This window comes from Bufo gargarizans, chromosome 4 (genome assembly GCF_014858855.1).
Source record: "Bufo gargarizans isolate SCDJY-AF-19 chromosome 4, ASM1485885v1, whole genome shotgun sequence".
NCBI classification, from domain to species: domain Eukaryota; kingdom Metazoa; phylum Chordata; class Amphibia; order Anura; family Bufonidae; genus Bufo; species Bufo gargarizans.
The window spans coordinates 28,045,582-28,058,453 of record NC_058083.1 but is presented as its reverse complement, the minus strand read 5'-3'; positions in this window follow the sequence as shown (position 1 = coordinate 28,058,453).

Sequence of the window (12,872 nt, the reverse complement as noted above, 5' to 3'; positions counted from 1 at the left end):
TTGCAACCATTGGCTTACATTTAATATAGTTGAGCCCAATATTTAACATAAATTTGGATTGGGCGAAAACTAGTTGACTGTTGTATTTTTTGCACACTCCACAAAACGTTTAGATTTAAAAATGTAATATTTTAAAAAAAAAACACACGCACTGTAGCTCACAAAGCAACACTTTATTTTGATGAGCAACATCTTTATTTTGGGATACTGTGATGATGAGGTATTAGAAAAAAATTTGGACCAGATATTAGAAATATAAAGATGTTAAAGTCAATTTACATTTAGACAAAAGCATCATTTATATTTACTTATATGCAGATGAAAATATGTGATGTCCAAAAAATCTCAGCCCGCAAGCCCACGTCAAGGGTCCTCATTATCTTGCGAGTCCCTACACTCAACTACCACAATAATGTTTAGTAATTTATCTACAAAAAAAAACTAAAGAGCCCAGAAAATTTCAAAAACTGCCACGAATAGTGTCCCTCTGCCATGGCAAAGACCCCTCTGGGCTGTAAACATAGTCTGCATAGAGTTCCCGAACTGCAATGCCTGCAGTCCCAGGTCGTCTATGCAGGGTCCTTTCGAAACCCAAATCTGAAGACGTAGGAAGATCTTCCATGTCAACAGTATAGGAAGCCTCGTGAATCCTGGTGAAGTTGTGTAGAACAACACAAGCTTTAATCACCAGGGTAGCATTGTCCGGATCCATCTGTATGGATGACAAAAACACCCTCCACTTGCTAGAGAGTATCCCGAAAGCACACTCAACATACCGACGGGCACGAGTCAACCGGTAGTTGAATATACGCCTCCTGACATCCAAACCACGCTTTGGAAAGGGCCGCATAACATGTGGAGTCATGGCAAACCCTTCAATGCAAACCCTTCATCCGCCACAATGACAAATGGAGCCGACGGACCTGCATATCCGGGCAGTCTTCTGGACTCGGGCAGGGCAAGCTGGTTGGCACGAAGCCGCTCACCTATTCTAGAAGCACTAAAGATGCGAGCATCCGCATTGCTTCCATAGGCCCCGATATCAACCATTATAAACCGGTAGTTACTGTCAGCAACAGCCATCAGCACTACTGAAAAATATTGTTTATAATTGAAGTAACGGCTCCCTGAGTGTGGCGGCTTCTTCACACGGATGTGCTTGCCATCCATTGCCCCGATGCAGTTTGGAAACTGCGCTGAATTTAGGAAGCCCTCAGCAATCCGAACCCAATCGTCTGCCTTGGGCTGCGGCATCACCGTCTCTCGGAGTTGCTGCCAGATGACATGGCAAGTGTGTCGTACAATTCTCGGGATCGCCGAGGTTCCTAAAAGAAACTCAAAATGCAGGGATGCAAAAGAGTTCCCAGTTGCAAGGAATCTGTTGAGAAAAAAAAAATAAAAAATCAGTAAACAGCAAATCAAAGGGAACAACAGATTCATGATTCTAGTATAATGTTGTATACACTACATGATTGTAAACACCCTATGTCTAGTGGTGAGGAACCTACTGTATGGGACGGGTGCCAGAGGCGGCACTCAAGGCCCTCTCTGTGGGCACCCACACCCACTGAAAAGTCTAGGGTTTACAAATATACACCCTAGACTTTACAAAGCATTCATCAGCACAGGGCACACTATGAAAACGACAATTAGAAAAATGCTAAAATGCAGTGACGCTAAACGATATTGGACTACAGTATTCATGCTAAATTGCCGTGTTGACATTTTGCAATAAAAGCTACCGATCTGGGTTGAACATTGGCAACTCTGTCTGAAAACGGCTCGCCATTAGGGATGAGCGAACTCGAACTGTATAGTTCGGGTTCGTACCGAATTTTGGGGTGTCCGTGACACGGACCCGAACCCGGACATTTTCGTAAAAGTCCGGGTTCGGGTTCGGTGTTCGTCGCTTTCTTGGCGCTTTTTGAAAGGCTGCAAAGCAGCCAATCAACACGCGTCATACTACTTGCCCCAAGAGGCCGTCACAGCCATGCCTACTATTGGCATGGCTGTGATTGGTCAGAGCACCATGTGACCCAGCCTCTATTTAAGCTGGAGTCACATAGCGCCGCCCGTCACTCTGCTCTGATCAGCGTAGGGAGAGGTTGCGGCTGCGACAGTAGGACGAGATTAGGCAGATTACCTCCTCCAAAGCACTTGATTATTGATCGATCTGCAGCTGTGCATCATTGAGCTGCTGATACTCAATTGCTCACTGTTTTTAGGCTGCCCAGACCGTTTGTCAGTCACTTTTTTCTGGGGTGATCGGCGGCCATTTTGTGTCTTGTGGTGCGCCAGCACAAGCTGCGACCAAGTGCATTTAACCCTCAATGGTGTGGTTGTTTTTTGGCTAAAGCCTACATCAGGGTGAAGCTGTCACACCAAGTGCATTTAACCAGCAATAGTCTGTTTATTTTTTGGCCATATACTACATCAGGGGCAAGCTGCGCCCGTCACCAAGTGCATTTAACCCTCAGTAGTGTGGTTGGTCAAGCTGTCACACCAAGTGCATTTAACCAGCAATAGTCTGTTCATTTTTTGGCCATATACTACATCAGGGGCAAGCTGCGCCCGCCACCAAGTGCATTTAACCCTCAGTAGTGTGGTTGGTCAAGCTGTCACACCAAGTGCATTTAACCAGCAATAGTCTGTTCATTTTTTGCCATATACTACATCAGGGGCAAGCTGCGCCCGTCACCAAGTGCATTTAACCCTCAGTAGTGTGGTTGGTCAAGCTGTCACACCAAGTGCATTTAACCAGCAATAGTCTGTTCATTTTTTGGCCATATACTACATCAGGGGCAAGCTGCGCCCGTCACCAAGTGCATTTAACCCTCAGTAGTGTGGTTGGTCAAGCTGTCACACCAAGTGCATTTAACCAGCAATAGTCTGTTCATTTTTTGGCCATATACTACATCAGGGGCAAGCTGCGCCTGTCACCAAGTGCATTTAACCCTCAGTAGTGTGGTTGGTCAAGCTGTCACACCAAGTGCATTTAACCAGCAATAGTGTGGTTATTTTTTGGCCATATCCCAGTCTAATTCTGTCAGTAAATCCATACTGGTCACCCAGCGCCTAAATACTAGGCCTCAAATTTATATCCCGCAAAATCTGTCGTTACCGCTGTACTGTTCTGGCTGGGCAAGTTATTTAGTGTCCGTCAAAGCACATTTTTTGTTCTGGGTTGAAATACAATTCCCAATTTAGCAATTTCATAATTTAGTGGTTTCTGCTATATCAGAGCTATTTGAAATCTATCCCTAAAAGGGTATATAATATTCAAGGTGCACATAGGGTCATTCAGAATAACTTCACACACACGCTACAGTGCATTTCCAATTTTAATTCTGTCAGTAAATCCATACCGGTCACCCAGCGCCTAAATACTAGGCCTCAAATTTATATCCCGCTAAATCTGTTGTTACCGCTGTACTGTTCTGGCTGGGCAAGTTATTTAGTGTCCGTCAAAGCACATTTTTTGTTCTGGGTTGAAATACAATTCACAATTTAGCAATTTCATTATTTAGTGGTTTCTGCTGTATCAGAGCTATTTGAAATCTATCCCTAAAAGGGTATATAATATTCAAGGTGCACATAGGGTCATTCAGAATAACTTCACACACACGCTACTGTGCATTTCCAAGTCTAATTCTGTCAGTAAATCTATACCGGTCACCCAGCGCCTAAATACTAGGCCTCAAATTTATATTCAGCTGAATTTTAATACAATACATTGGGCCAAATAATATTTTTGTTGTTGTGGTGAACGATAACAATGAGGAAAACATCTAGTAAGGGACGCGGACGTGGACATGGTCGTGGTGGTGTTAGTGGACCCTCTGGTGCTGGGAGAGGACGTGGCCGTTCTGCCACATCCACACGTCCTAGTGTACCAACTACCTCAGGTCCCAGTAGCCGCCAGAATTTACAGCGATATATGGTGGGGCCCAATGCCGTTCTAAGGATGGTAAGGCCTGAGCAGGTACAGGCATTAGTCAATTGGGTGGCCGACAGTGGATCCAGCACGTTCACATTATCTCCCACCCAGTCTTCTGCAGAAAGCGCACAGATGGCGCCTGAAAACCAACCCCATCAGTCTGTCACATCACCCCCATGCATACCAGGGAAACTGTCTCAGCCTCAAGTTATGCAGCAGTCTCTTATGCTGTTTGAAGACTCCGCTGGCAGGGTTTCCCAAGGGCATCCACTCTAGCCCTTCCCCAGCGGTGAAAGACATAGAATGCACTGACGCACAACCACTTATGTTTCCTGATGATGAGGACATGGGAATACCACCTCAGCATGTCTCTGATGATGACGAAACACAGGTGCCAACTGCTGCGTCTTTCTGCAGTGTGCAGACTGAACAGGAGGTCAGGGATCAAGACTGGGTGGAAGACGATGCAGGGGACGATGAGGTCCTAGACCCCACATGGAATGAAGGTCGTGCCACTGACTTTCACAGTTCGGAGGAAGAGGCAGTGGTGAGACCGAGCCAACAGCGTAGCAAAAGAGGGAGCAGTGGGCAAAAGCAGAACACCCGCCGCCAAGAGACTCCGCCTGCTACTGACCGCCGCCATCTTGGACCGAGCACCCCAAAGGCAGCTTCAAGGAGTTCCCTGGCATGGCACTTCTTCAAACAATGTGCTGACGACAAGACCCGAGTGGTTTGCACGCTGTGCCATCAGAGCCTGAAGCGAGGCATTAACGTTCTGAACCTTAGCACAACCTGCATGACCAGGCACCTGCATGCAAAGCATGAACTGCAGTGGAGTAAACACCTTAAAACCAAGGAAGTCACTCAGGCTCCCCCTGCTACCTCTTCTGCTGCTGCCGCCTCGGCCTCTTCTGCTGCTGCCGCCTCGGCCTCTTCTGCTGCTGCCGCCTCGGCCTCTTCCTCCGCCTCTGGAGGAACGTTGGCACCTGCCGCCCAGCAAACAGGGGATGTACCACCACCACCACCTCCGTCACCAAGCATCTCAACCATGTCACACGGCAGCGTTCAGCTCTCCATCTCACAAACATTTGAGAGAAAGCGTAAATTCCCACCTAGCCACCCTCGATCCCTGGCCCTGAATGCCAGCATTGCTAAACTACTGGCCTATGAAATGCTGTCATTTAGGCTGGTGGACACAGACAGCTTCAAACAGCTCATGTCGCTTGCTGTCCCACAGTATGTTGTTCCCAGCCGGCACTACTTCTCCAAGAGAGCCATGCCTTCCCTGCACAACGCCATCTGTGGCAAGGTCCACCTAACCACAGATACGTGGACCAGTAAGCACGGCCAGGGACGCTATATCTCCCTAACTGCACACTGGGTAAATGTAGTGGCAGCTGGGCCCCAGGCGGAGAGCTGTTTGGCGCACGTCCTTCCGCCGCCAAGGATCACAGGGCAACATTCTTTGCCTCCTGTTGCCACCTCCTCCTACTCGACTTCCTCCTCCTCTTCTTCCACCTGCTCATCTAGTCAGCCACACACCTTCACCACCAACTTCAGCACAGCCCGGGGTAAACGTCAGCAGGCCATTCTGAAACTCATATGTTTGGGGGACAGGCCCCACACCGCACAGGAGTTGTGGCGGGGTATAGAACAACAGACCGACGAGTGGTTGCTGCCGGTGAGCCTCAAGCCCGGCCTGGTGGTGTGTGATAATGGGCGAAATCTCGTTGCAGCTCTGGGACTAGCCAGTTTGACGCACATCCCTTGCTTGGCGCATGTGCTGAATTTGGTGGTGCAGAAGTTCATTCACAACTACCCCGACATGTCAGAGCTGCTGCATAAAGTGCGGGCCGTCTGTTCGCGCTTTCGGCGTTCACATCCTGCTGCTGCTCGCCTGTCTGCGCTACAGCGTAACTTCGGCCTTCCCGCTCACCGCCTCATATGCGACGTGCCCACCAGGTGGAACTCCACCTTGCACATGCTGGACAGACTGTGCGAGCAGCAGCAGGCCATAGTGGAGTTTCAGCTGCAGCACGCACGGGTCAGTCGCACTACAGAACAGCACCACTTCACCACCAATGACTGGGCCTCCATGCGAGACCTGTGTGCCCTGTTGCGCTGTTTCGAGTACTCCACCAACATGGCCAGTGGCGATGACGCCGTTATCAGCGTTACAATACCACTTCTATGTCTCCTTGAGAAAACACTTAGGGCGATGATGGAAGAGGAGGTGGCCCAGGAGGAGGAGGAGGAGGAGGAAGAGGGGTCATTTTTAGCACTTTCAGGCCAGTCTCTTCGAAGTGACTCAGAGGGAGGTTTTTGGCAACAGCAGAGGCCAGGTACAAATGTGGCCAGCCAGGGCCCACTACTGGAGGACGAGGAGGACGAGGATGAGGAGGAGGTGGAGGAGGATGAGGATGAAGCATGGTCACAGCGGGGTGGCACCCAACGCAGCTCGGGTCCATCACTGGTGCGTGGCTGGGGGGAAAGGCAGGACGATGACGATACGCCTCCCACAGAGGACAGCTTGTCCTTACCCCTGGGCAGCCTGGCACACATGAGCGACTACATGCTGCAGTGCCTGCGCAACGACAGCAGAGTTGCCCACATTTTAACGTGTGCGGACTACTGGGTTGCCACCCTGCTGGATCCACGCTACAAAGACAATGTGCCCACCTTACTTCCTGCACTGGAGCGTGATAGGAAGATGCGCGAGTACAAGCGCACGTTGGTAGACGCGCTACTGAGAGAATTCCCAAATGTCACAGGGGAACAAGTGGAAGCCCAAGGCCAAGGCAGAGGAGGAGCAAGAGGTCGCCAAGGCAGCTGTGTCACGGCCAGCTCCTCTGAGGGCAGGGTTAGCATGGCAGAGATGTGGAAAAGTTTTGTCAACACGCCACAGCTAACTGCACCACCACCTGATACGCAACGTGTTAGCAGGAGGCAACATTTCACTAACATGGTGGAACAGTACGTGTGCACACCCCTCCACGTACTGACTGATGGTTCGGCCCCATTCAACTACTGGGTCTCTAAATTGTCCACGTGGCCAGAGCTAGCCTTTTATGCCTTGGAGGTGCTGGCCTGCCCGGCGGCCAGCGTTTTGTCTGAACGTGTATTCAGCACGGCAGGGGGTGTCATTACAGACAAACGCAGCCGCCTGTCTACAGCCAATGTGGACAAGCTGACGTTCATAAAAATTAACCAGGCATGGATCCCACAGGACCTGTCCGTCCCTTGTCCAGATTAGACATTAACTACCTCCCCTTAACCATATATTATTGTACTCCAGGGCACTTCCTCATTCAATCCTATTTTTATTTTCATTTTACCATTATATTGCGAGGCTACCCAAATTTGAATGAACCTCTCCTCTGTCTGGGTGCCGGGGCCTAAATATATGCCAATGGACTGTTCCAATGTTGGGTGACGTGAAGCATGATTCTCTGCTATGACATGCAGACTAATTCTCTGCTGACATGAAGCCAGATTCTCTGTTACGGGACCTCTCTCCTCTGCCTGGGTGATGGGCCTAAATATATGCCAATGGACTGTTGCACTGGTGGCTGACGTGAAGCCTGATTGTCTGTTACGGGACCTCTCTCCTCTGCCTGGGTGCTGGGCCTAAATATCTGACAATGGACTGTTGCATTGGTGGCTGACGTGAAGCCTGATTCTCTGCTATGATATGAAGACCGATTCTCTGCTGACATGAAGCCAGATTGTCTGTTAAGGGACCTCTCTCCTCTGCCTGGGTGCTGGGCCTAAATTTATGAAAATGGACTCTTACAGTGGTGGGTGACGTGAAGCCTGATTCTCTGCTATGATATGAAGACTGATTATCTGCTGACATGAAGCCAGATTGTCTGTTACGGGACCTCTTTCCTCTGCGTGGGTGCTGGGCCTAAATTTATGACAATGGACTGTTGCAGTGGTGGCTGACGTGAAGCCTGATTCTCTGCTATGACATGCAGACTGATTCTCTGCTGACATGAAGCCAGATTCTCTGTTACGGGACCTCTCTCCTCTGCCTGGGTGCTGGGCCTAAATATATGCCAATGGACTGTTGCACTGGTGGCTGACGTGAAGCCTGATTGTCTGTTACGGGACCTCTCTCCTCTGCCTGGGTGCTGGGCCTAAATATCTGACAATGGACTGTTGCATTGGTGGCTGACGTGAAGCCTGATTCTCTGCTATGATATGAACACTGACTCTCTGCTGATATGAAGCCAGATTGTCTGTTACGGGACCTCTCTCCTCTGCCTGGGTGCTGGGCCTTAATATCTGACAATGGACTGTTGCATTGGTGGCTGACGTGAAGCCTGATTCTCTGCTATGATATGAAGACTGATTCTCTGCTGACATGAAGCCAGATTGTCTGTTACGGGACCTCTCTCCTCTGCCTGGGTGCTGGGCCTAAATATCTGACAATGGACTGTTGCATTGGTGGCTGACGTGAAGCCTGATTCTCTGCTATGACATGCAGACTGATTCTCTGCTGACATGAGGCCAGATTCTCTGTTACGGGACCTCTCTCCTCTGCCTGGGTGCTGGGCCTAAATATATCCCAATGGACTGTTGCACTGGTGGCTGACGTGAAGCCTGATTGTCTGTTACGGGACCTCTCTCCTCTGCCTGGGTGCTGGGCCTAAATATCTGACAATGGACTGTTGCATTGGTGGCTGACGTGAAGCCTGATTCTCTGCTATGACATGCAGACTGATTCTCTGCTGACATGAAGCCAGATTGTCTGTTACGGGACCTCTCTCCTCTGCCTGGGTGCTGGGCCTAAATATCTGACAATGGACTGTTGCATTGGTGGCTGACGTGAAGCCTGATTCTCTGCTATGACATTCAGACTGATTCTCTGCTGACATGAAGCCAGATTCTCTGTTACAGGACCTCTCTCCTCTGCCTGGGTGCTGGGCCTAAATATATGCCAATGGACTGTTGCACTGGTGGCTGACGTGAAGCCTGATTGTCTGTTACGGGACCTCTCTCCTCTGCCTGGGTGCTGGGCCTAAATTTATGAAAATGGACTCTTACAGTGGTGGGTGACGTGAAGCCTGATTCTCTGCTATGATATGAAGACTGATTTTCTGCTGACATGAAGCCAGATTGTCTGTTACGGGACCTCTCTCCTCTGCCTGGGTGCTGGGCCTAAATTTATGACAATGGACTGTTGCAGTGGTGGCTGACGTGAAGCCTGATTCTCTGCTATGACATGCAGACTGATTCTCTGCTGACATGAAGACAGATTCTCTGTTACGGGACCTCTCTCCTCTGCCTGGGTGCTGGGCCTAAATATATGCCAATGGACTGTTGCACTGGTGGCTGACGTGAAGCCTGATTGTCTGTTACGGGACCTCTCTCCTCTGCCTGGGTGCTGGGCCTAAATATCTGACAATGGACTGTTGCATTGGTGGCTGACGTGAAGCCTGATTCTCTGCTATGATATGAAGACTGATTCTCTGCTGACATGAAGCCAGATTGTCTGTTACGGGACCTCTCTCCTCTGCCTGTGTGCTGGGCCTAAATATCTGACAATGGACTGTTGCATTGGTGGCTGACGTGAAGCCTGATTCTCTGCTATGATATGAAGACTGATTCTCTGCTGACATGAAGCCAGATTGTCTGTTACGGGACCTCTCTCCTCTGCCTGGGTGCTGGGCCTAAATATCTGACAATGGACTGTTGCATTGGTGGCTGACGTGAAGCCTGATTCTCTGCTATGGCATGCAGACTGATTCTCTGCTGACATGAAGCCAGATTGTCTGTTACGGGACCTCTCTCCTCTGCCTGGGTGCTGGGCCTAAATTTATGAAAATGGACTCTTACAGTGGTGGGTGACGTGAAGCCTGATTCTCTGCTATGATATGAAGACTGATTCTCTGCTGACATGAAGCCAGATTGTCTGTTACGGGACCTCTCTCCTCTGCCTGGGTGCTGGGCCTAAATTTATGACAATGGACTGTTGCAGTGGTGGCTGACGTGAAGCCTGATTCTCTGCTATGACATGCAGACTGATTCTCTGCTGACATGAAGACAGATTCTCTGTTACGGGACCTCTCTCCTCTGCCTGGGTGCTGGGCCTAAATATATGCCAATGGACTGTTGCACTGGTGGCTGACGTGAAGCCTGATTGTCTGTTACGGGACCTTTCTCCTCTGCCTGGGTGCTGGGCCTAAATATCTGACAATGGACTGTTGCATTGGTGGCTGACGTGAAGCCTGATTCTCTGCTATGACATGCAGACTGATTCTCTGCTGACATGAAGCCAGATTGTCTGTTACGGGACCTCTCTCCTCTGCCTGGGTGCTGGGCCTAAATATCTGACAATGGACTGTTGCATTGGTGGCTGACGTGAAGCCTGATTCTCTGCTATGACATGCAGACTGATTCTCTGCTGACATGAAGCCAGATTCTCTGTTACAGGACCTCTCTCCTCTGCCTGGGTGCTGGGCCTAAATATATGCCAATGGACTGTTGCACTGGTGGCTGACGTGAAGCCTGATTGTCTGTTACGGGACCTCTCTCCTCTGCCTGGGTGCTGGGCCTAAATTTATGAAAATGGACTCTTACAGTGGTGGGTGACGTGAAGCCTGATTCTCTGCTATGATATGAAGACTGATTCTCTGCTGACATGAAGCCAGATTGTCTGTTACGGGACCTCTCTCCTCTGCCTGGGTGATGGGCCTAAATTTATGACAATGGACTGTTGCAGTGGTGGCTGACGTGAAGCCTGATTCTCTGCTATGACATGCAGACTGATACTCTGCTGACATGAAGCCAGATTGTCTGTTACGGGACCTCTCTCCTCTGCCTGGGTGCTGGGCCTAAATATCTGACAATGGACTGTTGCATTGGTGGCTGACGTGAAGCCTGATTGTCTGTTACGGGACCTCTCTCCTCTGCCTGGGTGCTGGGCCTAAATTTATGAAAATGGACTCTTACAGTGGTGGGTGACGTGAAGCCTGATTCTCTGCTATGACATGCAGACTGATTCTCTGCTGACATGAAGCCAGATTGTCTGTTACGGGACCTCTCTCCTCTGCCTGGGTGCTGGGCCTAAATTTATGACAATGGACTGTTGCACTGGTGGCTGACGTGAAGCCTGATTGTCTGTTACGGGACCTCTCTCCTCTGCCTGGGTGCTGGGCCTAAATATCTGACAATGGACTGTTGCATTGGTGGCTGACGTGAAGCCTGATTCTCTGCTATGATATGAAGACTGATTCTCTGCTGACATGAAGCCAGATTGTCTGTTACGGGACCTCTCTCCTCTGCCTGGGTGCTGGGCCTAAATTTATGAAAATGGACTCTTACAGTGGTGGGTGACGTGAAGCCTGATTCTCTGCTATGATATGAAGACTGATTCTCTGCTGACATGAAGCCAGATTGTCTGTTACGGGACCTCTCTCCTCTGCCTGGGTGCTGGGCCTAAATTTATGACAATGGACTGTTGCAGTGGTGGCTGACGTGAAGCCTGATTCTCTGCTATGACATGCAGACTGATTCTCTGCTGACATGAAGACAGATTCTCTGTTACGGGACATCTCTCCTCTGCCTGGGTGCCGGGGCCTAAATATCTGAGAATGGACTGTTCCAGTGGTGGGTGACGTGAAGCCAGATTCTCTGCTATGGGACCTCTCTCCAATTGATTTTGGTTAATTTTTATTTATTTAATTTTTATTTTAATTCATTTCCCTATCCACATTTGTTTGCAGGGGATTTACCTACATGTTGCTGCCTTTTGCAGCCCTCTAGCCCTTTCCTGGGCTGTTTTACAGCCTTTTTAGTACCGAAAAGTTCGGGTCCCCATTGACTTCAATGGGGTTCGGGTTCGGGACGAACATTTCCGGGAAGTTCGGCCGAACTTTTCGAACCCGAACATCCAGGTGTTCGCTCAACTCTACTCGCCATCACTGCCCTATGTCCTTGGTTGATTAAACAAAAAAAACGCGTATATGAGCAAAACACTAACAGCTATTGGGGTGTGGGCAGTACTACCACAACTAAGTTACATCAACTGTGTTTAGCCCCTTTAAAAGAGTGATGTGCAAGTTCAAAATTATGTGAACATTAGGCATGATGAGAACGTTAACTGGAAATCTCAGGGGTTGGCAGCAGCACAATCCTACGAAATAGGGTACAGACTGGTATATAGACCTCAAACAGGGTGGTGCTGGCAGATAGAGATCCTGACAGAGGGACCCAATTCTTCCAGACACTCCAAAAATCCCCTGCGCTCGCCAGTAATTAACGAAAAATAATAAATTTTTCACTCAGACAGGCAGGTTACAGCCTGCTGTAACATGGCTGACTGACTGAATAAAACAACATTTTTAACAAACTACTGGCTAGTGCTGAGGATTCATGGAGTGTCTGGAGGCCGTTAGCTGAACACAAGTTAGAAACTTGCACAAAAGATAAAAAAAAAATGCAATATTGGGATGTTATGTGCCAGGGATTAACGGGATAAAAAACCAACCACAAAAAAAAATTGTCATTTTCAAGCACATGTTACTCCTGACACAAGCAGTGCACATTACTGGTGAAACTTAAAATGTAAAATATTGCTTACCTCAACGTGACAATGAGCCTTTCCTCAGGAGAAATGCTGCGCCTCATATTGGTGTCCATGAAGGTAAGGACAGTACGTAGAGACGACAGCAAGCGATCAAATGTATGCACTGACATCCGACAGAAGGAAAAGAACTTCGCAGGATGCAGCCCCAGATCTTTGTAGCGGGAATGAAAGTGTCCTTTCCGGTAACGTTGTGAAACAGTGGGATGGACCCAAAATCGTCGCCTTGTACTCGATTCCTCATTCAACAAAGGAGTGCGTGATCCCCAATGCCGAGAAACAAGCCAATGCAGTAAGACCTCTTCCTCTGAATCCGACATGGTGATACAGGAAAGAGAAGCAGCC